The sequence below is a fragment of the Apium graveolens genome, chromosome 2 (genome assembly GCF_009905375.1).
Source record: "Apium graveolens cultivar Ventura chromosome 2, ASM990537v1, whole genome shotgun sequence".
Taxonomy (NCBI): Eukaryota; Viridiplantae; Streptophyta; class Magnoliopsida; order Apiales; family Apiaceae; genus Apium; species Apium graveolens.
Window position 1 is genome coordinate 215,470,854 of NC_133648.1, and position 17,578 is coordinate 215,488,431.

The following is a 17,578-nucleotide window of genomic DNA, read 5'->3' on the forward strand; positions in this document are numbered from 1 at the left end:
AACAACCATATGGATGAGGCCTTAGAAAAATTCAGGGATGAATATGTCACAATTTTGAGTAGTAATGCTAAGGTTCTCACTCAGGAGGTTTATGATGTTGTGATAGAGGTGTATAAATCTCAATTAAAGTCTTGTCACCATGTTGGAAGAGCCATGGAAAGCACCCTGGTTAAGCATCAAAATGAAGTAAAGAAACTGGTAAATGACAGGATTCATGAGCTGATGCCAACCTTTCAGAAAATCAAGTCCAAGTTCAAAAAATTCACAGACAGACTACAAGCTCTCTCTTTCACTCTTGTGGAAGAAAATATGGCCAAGCTAAGAGGGTATTCCAAAGATCTACATGAAGTAACCCAGAATCAAATTACTCAACACAATGACACAAAGGTCAAAGTGGATTAACTTTACAAGGCTAGATTTGAACCGTCAACCTTGGTCATAGAGGAGGTGAAGAATGAAAGGATATCTTCGATATATTATTTATTTTGGTATTTGTATGATTAAATATAAAATTTAAATACACGTAGATCCTTTTATTAGGACATGATTTTAATTGATCCAAATCAAGTCAAACTAGCAAAATTATTTTCAAGTATATTCATGTAAAAGAGATATTCCATTATTCTAAAACATCAAAATTATATTGTTATGGAATATATCTCTAAGGAAATATGATCAAAGAATAAATATCAAGAATTGATATTTCTTAGATCTCAGTTACAACATCAATAAGGCAACAAGCTCGAAAAAGGGATATATCAGATATATTCTTTAGAAGATTCGTGCTATATCAAAAATTATTTTACTCTTCGCTCCAAAATATATTTTTACATCCATCAAAAGAATTTTTATCCAAATTTTATTAATATTCATAATTGAAATATTAATATCTATTTTTATAACCCATTCCACATATACGTGAAGTAATTTTCTCTTGTTTCTTAAAATTAGCATTTCTCGGAGAAAATTATTCAAAATACTCTAAAAATATTTCCTACCATCCAAATATATGTCATATATTAGGAAATATATTTTAATTATTTATTCAAGTCCAAAGTTTGGTCAAAAGATCCATATATTTAATTTCAAGACCAATGGTATTTTTATTCGGAAGAAAAGGCTGACAGAACTATAACGACTCGTGTATTTCCTACTATTTAAATGTATAATCATTGAATAATTATTAAATAAAATATGTGAATGGGTTCTGTCAGCTGACTGTTGTTTTATTATTAACTATGTGTGATCCTTGGTGTATATGGTTGTTCTCGTAATTAAGTATTACATTGTACTGCTTTGTATTCACTTTTAAGAGTGGTTTTATTATAGATTTATTTTCATAAATATCTGGATTGTCTCTAAAATTATTTTTATGGTTTTATAATTACAATATTTATTTTTAGGATTTTATAAAATTTAGAAATCAATATTTCATTAATTATTTAGCCATGAATGATTTTCTGATTGTATTTTATTGTAAATTCGATATTAAAATCAGAATTGTTTCAAAACTTCCGAAATTTATATTTTATTAAGCTTGGAATATTTCGAGAATTTTAAAATTATTTTAGAAATTTTTGGGACTAATTTCACTCGCGCGTTTATTCGTTAATTGGTGTGTAGTGTATTTAAGAAATATGTATTAAATTATGAAAATTTTCTTTTAATAACTTTTAAATATTCTGAGAATTTTGGTGTTTAATTTGTAAATTTTTTGATAAATTCTTGCGCGTAGCTGTTCGTTAAATTACGAAGAAAACAGATCAAAGATAGGGCTTTCGATCAATAGGAGGACATATGTTGGATATTCAGCTTGTATACGGCTTTGTGTCAGTTGCTGATTGGGGAAGTTTAATAAAAGTAAAAATAAAAAAAAGAACACAAACATACACGCCCCTTCCCTGAATCTCTTCGACCTCATCAATCTATCTCTCCGCACTCCTCTCTCAACGAACACTCTCAATCTCTCGTCTCTCTCCCTGATTTTTCTCACTTTCCCTCTCCTCTCCCGTTTTTCCCCTCCCTATTCTGTTTTCCTGTTCGTTTCCCATTTTTCTTCCAGTAAGTTTCGGCCATCGTGCAGCTTTCCGATTATATACTTCGAAATTATATTATTATGGAATATATCTCTAAGGCAATATGATCAAATAAAAATTATCAAGACATAATATTTCTTAGATCTCAGTTGCAACATCAATAAGGCAACAAGCTCGAAAAATGGATATATCAGATATATTCCTTAGAAGACTCGTAATATATCAAAAATTATTTTACTCTTCACTCCAAAATATATTTTTATATCCATCAAAAGAGTTTTTATCCAAATTTTTTTAATATTCATAATTGAAATATTAATATCTATTTTTATAACCCATTCTATGTATACTTGAAGTAATTTTCTCTCGTTTCGTAAAATCAGCATTTCTCGGAGAAAATTATTCAAAAATACCCTAAATATATTTCCTACCATCCAAATATATGTCATATATTAGGAAACATATTTTAATTAAATATTCAAGTCAAAAATTTGGTCAAAAGATCCATATATTTAATTTCAAGACCAATGGTATATTTACTCGGAAGAAAAGGCCGACAGAACAGTCTATATTTTAAATAAAATATATCCACTCACTAGAATGACTTGAAATTTGGTATGGATAATTTAAATGGTATTTTCTATGCATGGTAAAAAATTTGTAACATTTCGATAATTTTTGTCTGGGCAAAAATTTCGAGGCAGTTGGTCCCACAGTTGACCACGTTTGACCTAGTTACCATTGACCAAAGTTGACCAAAACTTGCAGAACATCATTTTATAATATTTAAGTAATTATAATATTTTTTATGATATTTATTTAATAGTTTTTAGGGTGGTCATATTTAATGGTGCTTAATGCTTAATTAAAATGATTAAACAATGATTAAAAGAAAAGGAAAATATATATTTAATCAAATATATCAGCTGAGTTTTAAACGCATAAAGTTGTTTGTCTTATATGGATATGTGAAAGAAACATAACCTACTTGCCAAGTCATCAATTCATGTGACATACAACATCCCACATCCATTTTCCTCAAATCTCCACCATTCAATTCACCTAACTTTTCCTATAAATAAACCCCCACCCTAACCTATTTCAACCAAGCTAAAGAGCCACAAAGTTGCTGGGATTTTTTCAAGAAGTGCTTCTCTTCATTTCTTTCAAATTCTATACACACATTTCTTCTCAAAAATCTTCTCTCTCTTAAATATATATACATATATACAAGGTTTTTGAAACCCAAGCTTAGCTTCACCTAACCAAGATATATCCCACCAAGTGAGCTTATCCACTACCACTCTCCGGCTTCCCGAAGGGCTGCCCAAGTTCGACCATAGTGCCAAAATCCGGCCGAACTTCCGGCAAATTTTTTCGGCGAATTTTTCTGACCGTTTTCCAAAAGTGGTAATTTTTAGCTTCTTCTTTGAGTTTATTTTATTTGAGCTTTGTACTTAATTTGTCTACTTCATCTCAAGCTCTAATACTAGATCTCCTATAAAGAAAGTTCTCAAAGAAAAGAGAACAAAGATTCAAACTCGGAATTCGAATAGGTACGTGATCTTTAAAAAGAAGCTTTAAAAGAAGAAGATCTATAAAATACAAGTACTTAAATATCTATAACTCCTCACGAGTGAGATTTCATAAATCTCTATAACTCCTCATGAGTGAGATTTCATTTTTGACAAACCTCGCGAGTTGGCCAATTACTTGCACTTTATTTAACTCAATCTTGGCCAACATATTTCGTGAATATAGATATAATTACGAAAGGTATCATATAATCCTCACTAACATCTTTAGTGTTCCGTGAGATTATAATTCGATCAATAGTAAGCTTCGTAATTTTGTCAAATATCAAAGACGGATTTAATCACACGAGTTGGTCAATTACTTGCACTTTATTTATTTGGATCTTGGCCAACGCATAGTTCGTGTATATAGTATCATTACGAAAAGTATCGTATAATCCCCACTAACATCTTTAGTGTTACGTGGGATTATAAATCGATAAATAGTAAACTTCATAATCATCTGTCTAACCTTCAAAGGTGGATTTAATCACACGAGTTGGCCAATTACTTGCACATCATTATTTTGATCTTGGCCAACGCATAGTTCACGTATATAGAATTATTACGAAAATTATCGTATAATCCCCACTAACATCTTTAGTATTATGTGGGATTATAAATCGATAAATAGTAAACTTCGTAATCATCCACCTAAACTTCAAAATCACAAATCCAAAGCCAATTACTTGCACTTCTTTTATCTTGATCTTGGCTTATATAGAACCTATAAATTGTGCACGAAGTTAAAGTATACTATGGCTCTATAATTATCAAAATACAAGTATACTAAATTCCTTAAGCCTATGAGCTTAAAAAGGATATATTACAATTCTGAGATTGTAAGTAAAGTATTCTTCAATTTATAAATACATAATCGAAAGAAGAAGAATACTAAAGAAGTCATAAGCTATATTGCTTATATATAAAAGACTTCTTATATTACTCCCATAAACATATATTCTATAAAGACGGAGTAATCGAAAGTATACTTGAAATATTATTCTATATCTCAAGTCAAGTATATATAGTTCATATTTAATATTCTTATTTGAATATTATATTAACTTGTGGGCTAGTACCGTAACATACTAGTTCAACCCATCTTTTCTTTATACATTTTGTTTTGTGGATTGTCTTATTAGTTTTGTAGTGAGGTGAAGTGACGTGAGGTGATTCTCGGTCTAAGACCCAAGTCCTATACGTACTAACGGGGAGTTAGTTGTATTTGCACCATGAAAAAGAGGAAAGACCCAAAACCGGATCACTAAGATCCAAGACCGATAAAAGCTAAGGAAGCGAAGTCCACACAAGGGTTCTACATCAACTTTGAAGAAATAACGGGCAGTTATTGTCTAAGATAAGTTGTGTAGGTATTACATTTATTTTGAGGTGGTGACCCTTGCGTTACGCACCAAGACAAATATTTGTAATGTTGTAAAGGCTTCTCCGCCTACTAAAGGAGCGAGTTTATTATAATGGAAAATCCTGAGTCCGGGAGAGGAGCTCAGGGACTGGACGTAGGGGTTAGCGAATCTATTAGAGGTTGCTCCATCACGAACCAGGATAAAATCACCGTATGGTATTTTCTTTCCTTGCACTTTATTTTCCGCACATATAAACTACATTACCACTCGGTTATGCAAGGGGATAAAATATTTTAAAATGCCATAATAATTTTTAAATTGGTAATTAAGCTATTCAACCCCCTTCTAGCTTAATATAGCCCTTTTACGGGACCTTGCAATTGGTATCAGACCAGTGCTTTTTAACGTGTTTGTTAAGTGATTTGCAGATTTACAGGCACAATAAAAAGTGATCCTAAATGGCGTATATTAATCCCGTTGGTTGTGGCGAAGAACTTTCAAGCTCACGACCTCCTCTATTTGATGGCACCAACTTTGCAGCATGGAAAATGAGGTTTCGCATTTATGCTAGATCTCAAGGAGTCAAAGTTTGGATGGCTATCGAAGAAGATGTTCACATTCCTACCAAAACTGTCGATGACATCATCATCAAAAAGAAGGTTAGTGAATACAACTTAGAGGAAGAAGCGACAATGAATATAGCCGCCAATGCGGACATGGTTCTCACAAGTGCATTTACAGAAAAAGAAAATAGAAGAGTAAATAATTGCAAGTCGGCACAAGAAATATGGAACAAATTAGTGGTAACCTCTGAAGGAACCGTTGATATAAAAAGATTCTCGGATGGAAACATTGATCCAAGAATACGAGAACTTTAAACTCCAAGAAGGAGAAAATATCATTGATATGGAAACAAGATTTACTCGTATAATCGATGAGTTATCTCAACTTGAAAAGAATTATACTCAAAATGAAAAGAATAGAAGAGTGCTCAAATTTCTCCATCCAAGTTGGAAGGTCAAAGTTACTACTATAAAAGAGATACACAATTTAAATGAGTATAAGATCGATAACCTATTCGAAAATCTTCGTGCTTACAAAGAAGATAATATTCCCGAAAAGGTTGCTCCAAAAGTGGAGGATAAAAAGAAAAATATTACTCTAAAGGCCATATTAATTGATGAAGATGAAAATGACGAAGAGTTAAACGAGGAACTCCAAAATCTCGATGAGAGTGAAATCGCGCTACTCACGAGACAACTTCGTCGTGTGCTTCAAAGCAAAGCTCAAAGATACAGAAAAGGCTTCCTAAAATCAAATAATCAACATAGAGTTTTTAACTCCAACAGAAGAACAAATTACTCTCAAAATTATTCTTCCAGCTATAAGAGTAATTATCCGTCAACAAGCAACAATAAAGGCAAAGGCAATCAAAATATAAATACTTATAGTAATGTCAATGCCTCTACAAACCATCCTGTTTACACTCCTCCAAAACCTAAAGAATCATCTCTGGAGGAAACACAAGATGTGTGTTTCGAGTGTAAATAACCCGGTCATTATAAAAGAGAGTGTCCTAAACTCTCAAAGGGACGAAGTCTCATGGCCGAAAATGGTTGGGATCTAAGTGAAGATGAAGAAGCTCCTGAAGCTAGTGAAGAAGTGATCAATCTATGCTTAATGGCTCTCAGAGATGAAACTACCTCAACGGAAATCTCCTCTTCAAATCAAGATGTAACATCTAACTATGTCTCAATTACATCTTTATTAGATGAATCCAATGTATCCCTCTTAGATATTAATAAGCATGATTTAATTAAACTCGTACTAAGTTATAAAAATAAGTATAATTTGTTGAACAAAGGTTTCACTTGCTATGGTCCGAGAAGATGAAAATTGAGGAAATTCATCATACTTAAAATAAAGAATATACTCGGATGATGGACTCAAAAGTCCAAGATGAGAATGAGATTACATCTCTAAAAGATCAAAACCATCTCATCAAGATTGAGGTAAATAAACTTCAAGAAAATATACTCAATCTTGAGACAGAGAATATATCATTAATTCTCAAAGACGAAGAGATGGAACGTGAAAAGATACAATTGAATGATAATATTTGTAAACTTCATGTTGATCTATTGAACTTAAAGATTCTAAATGAATCAAATTTTCAAGATAAAGAAAAATCTTATAAAGATAATCTTGATAAAGTAAAGGAGCTATTAGAAACCAATGAGCTTAAAAATGAAGCTCTAAGGTTAAAAGAAGAAAATCATAAACTCATAGCTTAAGTTATGGATAAAAAAAGAATCCTTAACAACAAAATTGATGCCTTAAAGAAAGAAAATGAAAATATTGAAGAAGTCATTCAAAGATTTACAAAAGGAAATAAGATGTTGGATCAAATGGTGCATAAAAAAACCTCATATAATCATGAAGGTTTGGGATATAATAAGAATTCTCCTCCTAAAGGAAATACTCAGAGATTTATATCACCAATAAAGACTTCACCCAAATCACCATCTTATAAATGTTCTTATTGTAATAAAATGGGACATACCATTCAATATTGCAAATTCAAGAATGGTGAAATTAAGGGGAATCATGTATGGATTCGCAAAGAGTCATACAAGAAAGATGATAAACAAATGCCTTACAAGAATAGGGAATGTAGAGATCAAAGGCAACAAAGGTCTCATCAACCTCGCATGTTTCAAGATAGAAACATAAAATATCATGTCAATGGTAATGCATCTAGAAGACAACAACCTCTCAATAGGAATGTGTATGCAAATTACCATGCTAATAATATACATATTGTTTATCATGATCCTCCCAAATTTTATGATAGCTCTAGGTATTATCAACCTCAAACTAGGCATTTTGCATCTAGAAATTTTTATATGCCTAATTTTTATACTATGCCTAGATGTTTTCATGAAAAATCAAATGTTATGTATAATGTACTAACCCCAGGACCCTTAAGACAAAGGGGTACCTATAAATTTAATTAATCGGTTTTGTAGGTTTGTCTTACCGCGAAAGAAGACATATGGTACCTTGATAGTGGGTGTTCAAGACATATGACCGTAAACAAGTCACTCTTGAACAACATTAAAATGGTCACCGCAGGGAACGTAACATTTGGAGATAATAGAAAAAGAAACATTGTCTGCATCAGAGATATCAGTAATGATAAAGTTAAAACTTCTGACATTCAATTAGTCACCGGATTAAAGTATAATCTTCTCTTCATTAGTAAATTATACGACAATGAATACAAGGTAATTTTCTAAACTACTCATTGTCCAATTCTAGATAAATCCGGAAAGTTGGTCCCTAATTGCCCTCGAAATAAGAATGTCTATACATGTGACATGAGCAAGCAAGTGAGTGTATGCATAATCACTATAAATGATGATACATGGCTATGGCGTTAAAGATTACGACATGCCAACATGAAGTTGATAAATAATATATCAACTAAATACCATGCACGAGGTATACCTAAGATAAACTATCATAAAGATCATACTTGTGAAGCTTGCGAAATTGGTAAACAAATTCGAGCCTCTTACAAAGCAAAATTCACGGTATCTACCTCGAGTCCTCTCGAGCTATTACATATGGATCTTATTGGTCTGGTTCCAATACAAAGTCTCGGAGGTTGCTCATATACGTTGGTAATCATAGATGATTATTCATGATTTACATGGACGGAATTTCTCAAAGCCAAAAGTGACGCTTTTGAATCCTTCTCTTCTTTATGTAAAAGGATTCAAAATCAAACCATAGTTTATATAAGGACTGCTCATGGTAAAGAATTTGAAAATTCCAGTTTTACCAACTTCTGTGATGAACATGGTATCACACATAATTTTTCCTCTCCATATACTCCATAATCAAACGGAGTAGTTGAACGGAAAAATTGAACACTCCAAGAAATGGCTAGCACAATGCTAAATGAATATCGTCGACCTAAATATTTTTGGGCCGAAGCTATGTCAACGACTTGCCATATTCTTAATCGGGTTTTTATATGACCTATAAAGCAAAAGACTCTTTACGAGCTCTATTTTGGCAAAACTCCGAAGTTAAGCTACTTTCGAGTATTCGGAAGCAAATGCTTCATATTAAATTCAAAAGAATACCTTACAAAATTTGATCTGAAATTGGAAGAAGGTATATTTCTTGGATACTCGAATAATAATAAAGCTTATAGAGTGTTTAAGCCGAATCCGCTCATGGTAGAAGAATCAATGCATGTGGCATTTGATGAAAGTAAACCACCCACGAAATATAAAGATTTTGTTGACCAGGAAAATGTCGAACAAGATGATATTGAAAATATTATTCGACAATTAAAAAATATGGATATCGGGACTCCCGTTCACAAAAATCCATTAGAATTAGATGAAAAGGAAGATGAACTTCCCAAAGCAATTCCTACTATAAAAAGTCATCCACTAGATAATGTTCTTGGAGACTTAAGGAAGGGAGTTCAAACGTGGTCACAAGTTCAAAATGTTGTGAATCATATTAGTTTTCTATCTCAGATAGAACCTAAGACCGCGAAAGAGGCTTTATTAGACGAGGATTGGATCTCTGCAATGCAAGAGGAATTACTCCAATTTTCTCGTAGTAAAGTTTGGGAACTTGTCCTAAAGCCTCGTGATACATCTATAATTGGTACAAAATGGATATTTCAAAATAAATTAGATGAAAATGGAACAGTAGTTCGAAATAAAGCAAGATTAGTTGCACAAGGATATACCCAAATGGAAGGTATAAACTTTGATGAAATATATGCACCGGTAGCAAGAATTGAATCAATTCGAATGCTATTGGATTATGCATGTCATAAAAATATCAAAGTATACCAAATGGATGTGAAATCTACATTCTTAATGAGATATTAGAAGAAGAAGTATATTTAAAACAACCTCCCGGTTTTGAAGATGCAAACCATCCAGATTATGTCTATAAATTATATAAAGCTCTAAATAGGTTAAAACAAGCTCCAAGAGCTTGGTATGAAAGGTTGAGCAAGTTCCTTTTAGAAAATAAATTTAAGATGGGAATGGCCGATAAAACCTTATTTACGAGGCAAGAAAAAGATAATATATTGCTCGTACAAATATACGTAGATGACATCATATTTGGTTCAACAAATGATTCACTATGTAAATAATTCTCTGATAATATGAGTAAATAATTCGAGATGAGTATGATGGGAGAATTAAACTTCTTTTTAGGATTGCAAATAAAGCAATCTGATGAAGGCATCCATATCTCTCAATCAAAATATTGTAAAGAGATGTTGAAAAAAATTAAAGTGGATAATGTCAAACCCATCTCTACTCTTATGTCTACATCCGATAAATTAACGGAAGATCCAAAAGGAATTCCTGTAGACACAAAGAAATATCAGGGAATGATTGGTAGCTTGCTCTATATCACTGCAAGTCGTCCCGATATTCAATATAGTGTTTGTAAGTGTGCTAGATTTCAAGTAGCACCAAAAGAATCTCATTTATCTGCGGTAAAAAGGATATGAAGATATCTTAAAGGAACCACTGATGTTGGTCTTTAGTATCGAAAAGGAATACCATTTGACTTAGTATATTTTTCTGATTCAGACTATGCCGGGAATTTAGTCGGCAGAAAAAGTACTGGTGGTACTTGTCAGTTTCTCGGTGGATGCCAAGTTTCTTGATTTTCAAAGAAACAAAATTTCGTATCCATCTCGACAACAGAAGCTGAATATATAGCAGCTGCAAAGTGTTGTGCTCAAATATTGTGGATGAAGCAAACACTAGCTGACTATAATATAAAGTTTGATATAATCTCAATCTTATGTGATAATACGAGTGCTATTGATCTTAGAAAAACTCCCGTATTGCATTCAAGATCTAAACATATAGATGTGAGACATCACTTCTTACATGATCATGTCAATAAAGGCGACATAAAAATGACTCATATAGATACTGAGTTTAATCTCGCTGACATATTCACGAAACCACTAATTTCGAAAGATTCACTAAACTCCGTCTAGGTTTAGGAATGCTGGAATCAGTAAAATAGACAGACAATAAAAGAAAGTATATTATCTACCTTCTGAGGTTTATTTAAGCCATCTCACGAAAAAGATATTTTTCCCGATCAAGTTGTTAACTCTCGTAAATTCAGATTTTTCAATAAAGAAATTTATTGATCAGATTTAATGAGATCTTAAATAGCTTAGATTAACCGGGAAAATAAAATTATTCCGAGTTAATATTTTTCTCAGTGAGATTTATAAAGGCTTTTTATATTATCATAAGATATAATTATATATATATCAATATATAATCTTACTATATATATATATGAATATTTTGGAAAATATTTTTTTTTAAAATATTATATAAATATATATATTCTTGATTAATTTTATATGTTTTTTTATCTAGCCCAAAACCGAAATTCTATCCGGCCCATTTTCTTATATAAGCCCATATATATTTTACAAATATATAAAGTATATATCTATTTTCAAAAATAAACCCAACAGATTAAAACCAAACCCAGCCCATTTCCTTATCCAAAGCCCAGTTATTTATTATATTTTAATCCTGGCCGTACATCCTTAACCCTAATAGATCACATCTGTCCATTCACTAAAATATTTATACTATCACTGTATGTACAGTATCATTACACGACTCTATCTCAAACCTAATTCCTAAATCTCTCTCTATCACCGTTTCTTCTCTGAAATCCTAGATCTATTTCCTCAATTATTCATCATTTTTTGATGAAATTATACAGATACTATACTTACAAATCATCATTCGTAGTTTGTTATATACGTTTATGATTAATCTTGTTTGGGTTGGTGAAAATAAAGTGATTTTGATGATAAAAATCGATGATTTATAGATAAATCGAACGAGAATCATCAAATCAAACATTCGAGGGATCAATTTATATATATATATAAATGTATGTTTACAGTTTTGATTGATTGATTTTATGAAACCCTAATGTGTTCTTGAGTTTAATGACAGGAGAAGACTGAAATGTTGAAAAATTAACTCAGAGAAGAAGAAACTCAATTACATGCAGCCTGAATCGGTGAATCGGATGTTGACTCAGTCTGCGACTGAGTCAACCAGGTAAGCCTTGTAAGCTAGGCCAGGCTAGAGGCTCAGGTAAGGGTTCCTCTCTTCATTTAATCCCTTAAAATTGTGAGATTATGGTATTCATACTTGAATTTGTGTAAATCTGTGATTAAGTGTGTTTATATGTGATTAATTATTGATCTTACTCAAGTTAAGAGTATGAATTTGGAATTTGGATTGTGATTATTATCTATGAAATATCGAATCCGAACATGGTTTATGTTTCTGATATATTTGAGTTCAAATCGAATGTAGTTCATGTTTTTTCATTTGAGCTAAGATTGAATGTGGTTCAGGCAGGTTTTGGTATAATTTAATTCGAATTTGATACATGCTATATATTCAAGTTAAAATTCGAGTATGGTTAATGATTGTTTATGGTATACTCGAGTAAAGAATATAGATTTGAATATGGTTCATAGTATTTTTGATATATATAGAAGGGAATAACTACTTGATTGAATGAACTGAAAAATCAATTCGTGTACTTGATTAAGGGCTTCTGATTTGTGATTAATAAGTATTTCATTTTAGTAACAGCTTTTGGAAGCTAGGAAATTATGTGCTCTATGTACTGTGGACTAAAAATAAACAATAATTTACATTCTTTTGCTTAAATTGAATAAACAAAGTTGTATCTCCGAATATGCAGTACTCTCTCTGAAATTAAATGTTTGTTTGCTTATTTGAGAAGAGCCCGTATGAATTGTTGTTGTTTAACAAACTATATGTTAGAACTTTTTATCTCACATCACTTATCTATCAAGTATGAGTTTTTGAAATAAGATCTGTGTTAAGTGAAAACTAATATGTATGATTAATTGATAACTGTCTTGATCTAAACTAAATCAGTAGAAACTATATCTAATGTGATTAAGTTAATTTAACATAAAACCTTGAAATATTGATGGAATAACTATAAGTATGTCTACGCTAAATCTATGTGAAAAGACCTTATGAATCTAAATGAGTGGTGTGGTATGAATAATCTATTTAATAAGTATAAGTGTTGAGTACAACTTATAAACTTACTAATTAATAAATTGTTGTGAACTCTTATACTAATAATAAGTCATCTATATAGGTGCAAGTTCTATCAAAATGACTTTGTTCAATCATGCTCTGTGGTTATTTGATAAGGATTATACAAAGACTTTTATGAGACATCAACAGTGATAAAATGATACCTGATTCTGTGAACTTTATCTTGCTTTTTAATTACACATACTTTATACTTGCATTTACAAATATTTCTTAGCTTATGAACTCTAAATATGAGTATGATTTGGTGTAACTCAAGAAAGGTAAATGTGTATTGTGCTATGTGATTGACTGGATGCATAACTAGCTTTAATCTTTTAGATTAAAAGGTAAAAACTCACAAGCACACACAGCCCTCACAGAAAGACCTGGCAGGGGAGCCTTGAGCACCTCTGTATCTAGATCACTGCTGTGATTAATGGCCACTTAGAATTCTAGGTGATAATTCAGTTAAAGATCAATGCAGATAATGTGTTATATCTGTTATTATTTATATTCTGATTATTCTGTGAAGTGTGTAACTTTGAATGCTATTTGAACTAAATAAAACTGATTGTGCATTAATATAGATACATTGTTCTGTGTTAAATGTGCATATCATTCCCTGAGTTGCATTTCATTTAACACAAGTTGCCCAAAGAAATGAATGTAACATTCTTTATTAAAACTCAAAAGTTTTCAGAAAATTAATTTCTTTAAAAAGGTAACAATCTTTTGGCACTGATCTTTTCTCAAAACTGAACATTCTTAAATGCATTGTTTGTCACTTGCTAGTTCCTATGTTGTGGAGTGAGCTGCATTTCACCTTTATGTCACACATTCTTCCAAATCTATGTACTTTTTGTACTTCTAACAGTACTAAAACAATATCTCCCAGTACTATTTGTCATTATTTGCATATGTCAGCTATCAAACATCATACCTTAGCTGCATTATACACATATCTAGAATCTGGAATTATGTAAACCATGCCTCTGCACATCAACTCTTTGAAAATTACATTTAATGAAAATCATTGTTCATGAACAGTAAAAGCTACTTTACAAAAAATAATTTTCCTAACTGATATTGAATTATATGCTATATGCATGCATATATACTTCTATTTATAATTGCTGCATTCACACACAAACATAGCTCATTTGCATACTTCACTTCATTAGTTATAAACCCAAATGTTAGGCCATTATACCCTAAGCCAAGACCAGCCATCACAAATCCATATCTGCTGGAAGATATTGAAAAGAAACAGTTTCTTCACCACAAATCCTCATCATTCAAAACTGTAAACGCTTCAAACCCAAGAAACAATCACCAAAGGCCATCTCATCCAAGAAAACACAGAAAAAGTTTCAAAAATCACACTATTCCCTTCTATCAGAGTAGGAAATTTCAAGTTCCTCACTCTCCAAACCCTAGACTAGCCAAACCCTTTCAAGCCAGAGTTTATACCAGAAAATCAAACCTAAGACATGAACCAAACACAAACACTAACACCTCCAAGCTTCCACCACCAGACCTTGCTAACCCTTCTAATTCCAAGAAATTCCTTGACTTAGTCAAAAATGTTCATCCTGGTATTTGTGTGAACTTAACTGGTGAAGTGGAGAGGGTCATTAGGCATGCTAAGTGGGAGGAATTAGTATTTCATTTGAGTATACAATACTTCATACATCTCATGGGTGAGTTTTACTGTAATATGAACATTATACTACGTGTTTTCGTATCCGTAAGGAATGGCATAGAACCGGGAATACTACTTGGAATAAACATTATATCAAGGTGTTTCTATGATCAAGAGAAAGGAATAGAATTGGTTAAAGGATTATAAGTGATAAAATAATTCACTATGAAACGAAATGTTATGCGAGTAAACTATCGGAATGGAACGACAATCGCATGTACGATAAATAATCGAATGAGAAATTAATTCCTTGCAAGTTGGCCATGCAAAACCAAGCTAAATATTAGTTAGGAGATGTAACTAGGGAATTAGAAGCTAACTAGAATAGTTAGTGGAATAGTAGTAGAATAGTAAGTGAATAGTAAGTGGGAGACAAGGAAGTACAAGGCCATACCTCCTCATTTCTACTCATCTAAATTGTCAACCAAACATATTTTTTTGGCTGATTATTATGTCCATATATACACACTATCAAACACATCTTATACACTCTCACACTTTAACAAAAAATCAAGCCAAACCCCCCCCCCCACCCCTCTCTTGCTCTCGGGTGCTTCATGCAGAAAAGGGGAAGAACCCTCTTCTTCACTTCACTTCTCCATCCTTCCCTCTACTAAAAATTCTATAAAAATTCACAAAGCTTCCTTACATCCTAGTAAAGGAATGTCTATGATTTCATGGCCAAATTCTTAATGGTTTGTGAGAAACAAATTCTTGAAGTTTAAGAACTTTATGGACTGTTTTGATTAACATGGTTTCTTGATTTTATTTCATAAGGATCTAGCCCTTCTAAGTGTTTTTCAAGCAAACCAAGCCCTAATTATGTTAGTACTAACCCTCCTAGTGCTCAAGAAGGTATAACTTCCAACTCTTTAAAGTTTTAAGGGTGGGTTTAAGAGTTATTTATGATGTAGTGTCAAGATCCAAAAGTTTGTGTATGTGTGAGGTTGTTTTGCTCATATTCTTGCTAAGTACTTGAGTTTTTGAGTGGTGATGCTTGTATGTGATGTTAGATACAGTATATAAGGTGCATGTGGGTGGATCTTGAGAAGTAAAAAGTGTTGTGTTGGTCATAAGTAGTGATTGTGTCAAGAACAAGTAGTAGAAATGGAATGTGGAGCCTATTGCACTTGGTCTGCCTTCTGCAGTGTATTCGGCCATGTAAATGTTTGAAACTTGTGAGTCACTGGCCATGAATGGGTAGATCTTGATTTTTAATTTCTGTACATGTGTGGATCGTTACGAGGGAATTTACGGTTTAGGAGTTATGACCGTTTTAGTGTAGAGCATTCATACAAAAAACCAACTCCACATAAGGCCACTTGCATGATGATTTTGAAAGGCTAAAAATGATTTCGGAATCTTGGAAAAATCATAATAATTAAATAATGTATCAAGAAAGACTGTCCAATATAAATTTTAAGAAAATATTAATTTTTCGATTTTATAAAAATGTTTTAGTGAAGCGAATCGATAATCGCGTACTAACTAAGATCGTTGGTTATTGATTTTAGATCGCCAACAAAAGCCCCGAGACCATACCACTCCTAGCACTCGAGGCAAGTTTACGAAACCCTATCACAAATTATCCATGCTATATATACTGTTGTGATATTGATGCCATGATTTACAGTTTGAAAATATATGCTTGTCTGTGATATCAATACATTCAAATTATGCGATTGTTTACAAAAACAAACTTCGTTTTATACGAGTATGAGAAATTGAAACGTAATTTTAATATAATACAAGATAGTGGGAGTCAGAGATATTTTAAATCGATTTAATTCCGGAACGAGCTAGACGCGAAAGATTTCTATTTCAATAAATAAAGAACTTTCGCGTAACATACATATTAAGCGAACGATTGAGATTTGATTTATAACTTAAGAGATAATCGAATATTCACTCAAGAGATATCCTATTTGATTATTTATTTATAAGTAATACCTAAAGAGTTACTAAAATTCCCGGAAAATACTTAAAGAGATATTGAAAAGTTTTTAAATCAATTCACTCTATCTAAAATGTATGTAATCATTCGAAGGATAATTATAAGATGTCAAATCATGTCTTAAGTATTTAATTAAGATTTTTATCAATTCATTGAACCTTTCTTCAAAATATTATGAGACCGTAAATATTTAATTTTCCGTACTTCTAAAAAAAATCATTTAAAAATAGACATAGTTCCCAAGGATACTTTCTAAATTATTCAAAATTCTCGGAAGAGATCAATCATCTGAGACTTATCAAAACCTTAGGGAACTTAGTCTAGAAGCATAAGGGTTTTGCTTTCTCGCTCAATGAAAAACAAGTGAACAATATATGAAAAACTCTACTACAGTTAAGGGTTTGAAAATGATTTTAAATTCAAAACTCCGACAACTCCCAAGGATCAATTAAATTAAAAGTGATGAATAAATCATCTTATTTAAAGGTCAACTTAGAACGATCAATTGTTTTGGGATTGGAATGTGGCCTGCCCGGCACGGAGAGGTATCGGGTAGTGACCAGGCGCGGAGTGGCGTAGTGTACAGTTATATGGTCTCTGTGACCATTGACTTTCGTACTTGCACGGAAATGGGCAACCATTCTGTAATGTCTTGATAAGCCCAAAGGCGGCTAGGTTTGTATTCCTTCTACTAGTAGAGAAAATTTCGTATTCGGCTGATCACCGGTACGTGGTTTATTGCAGTATAGTCCC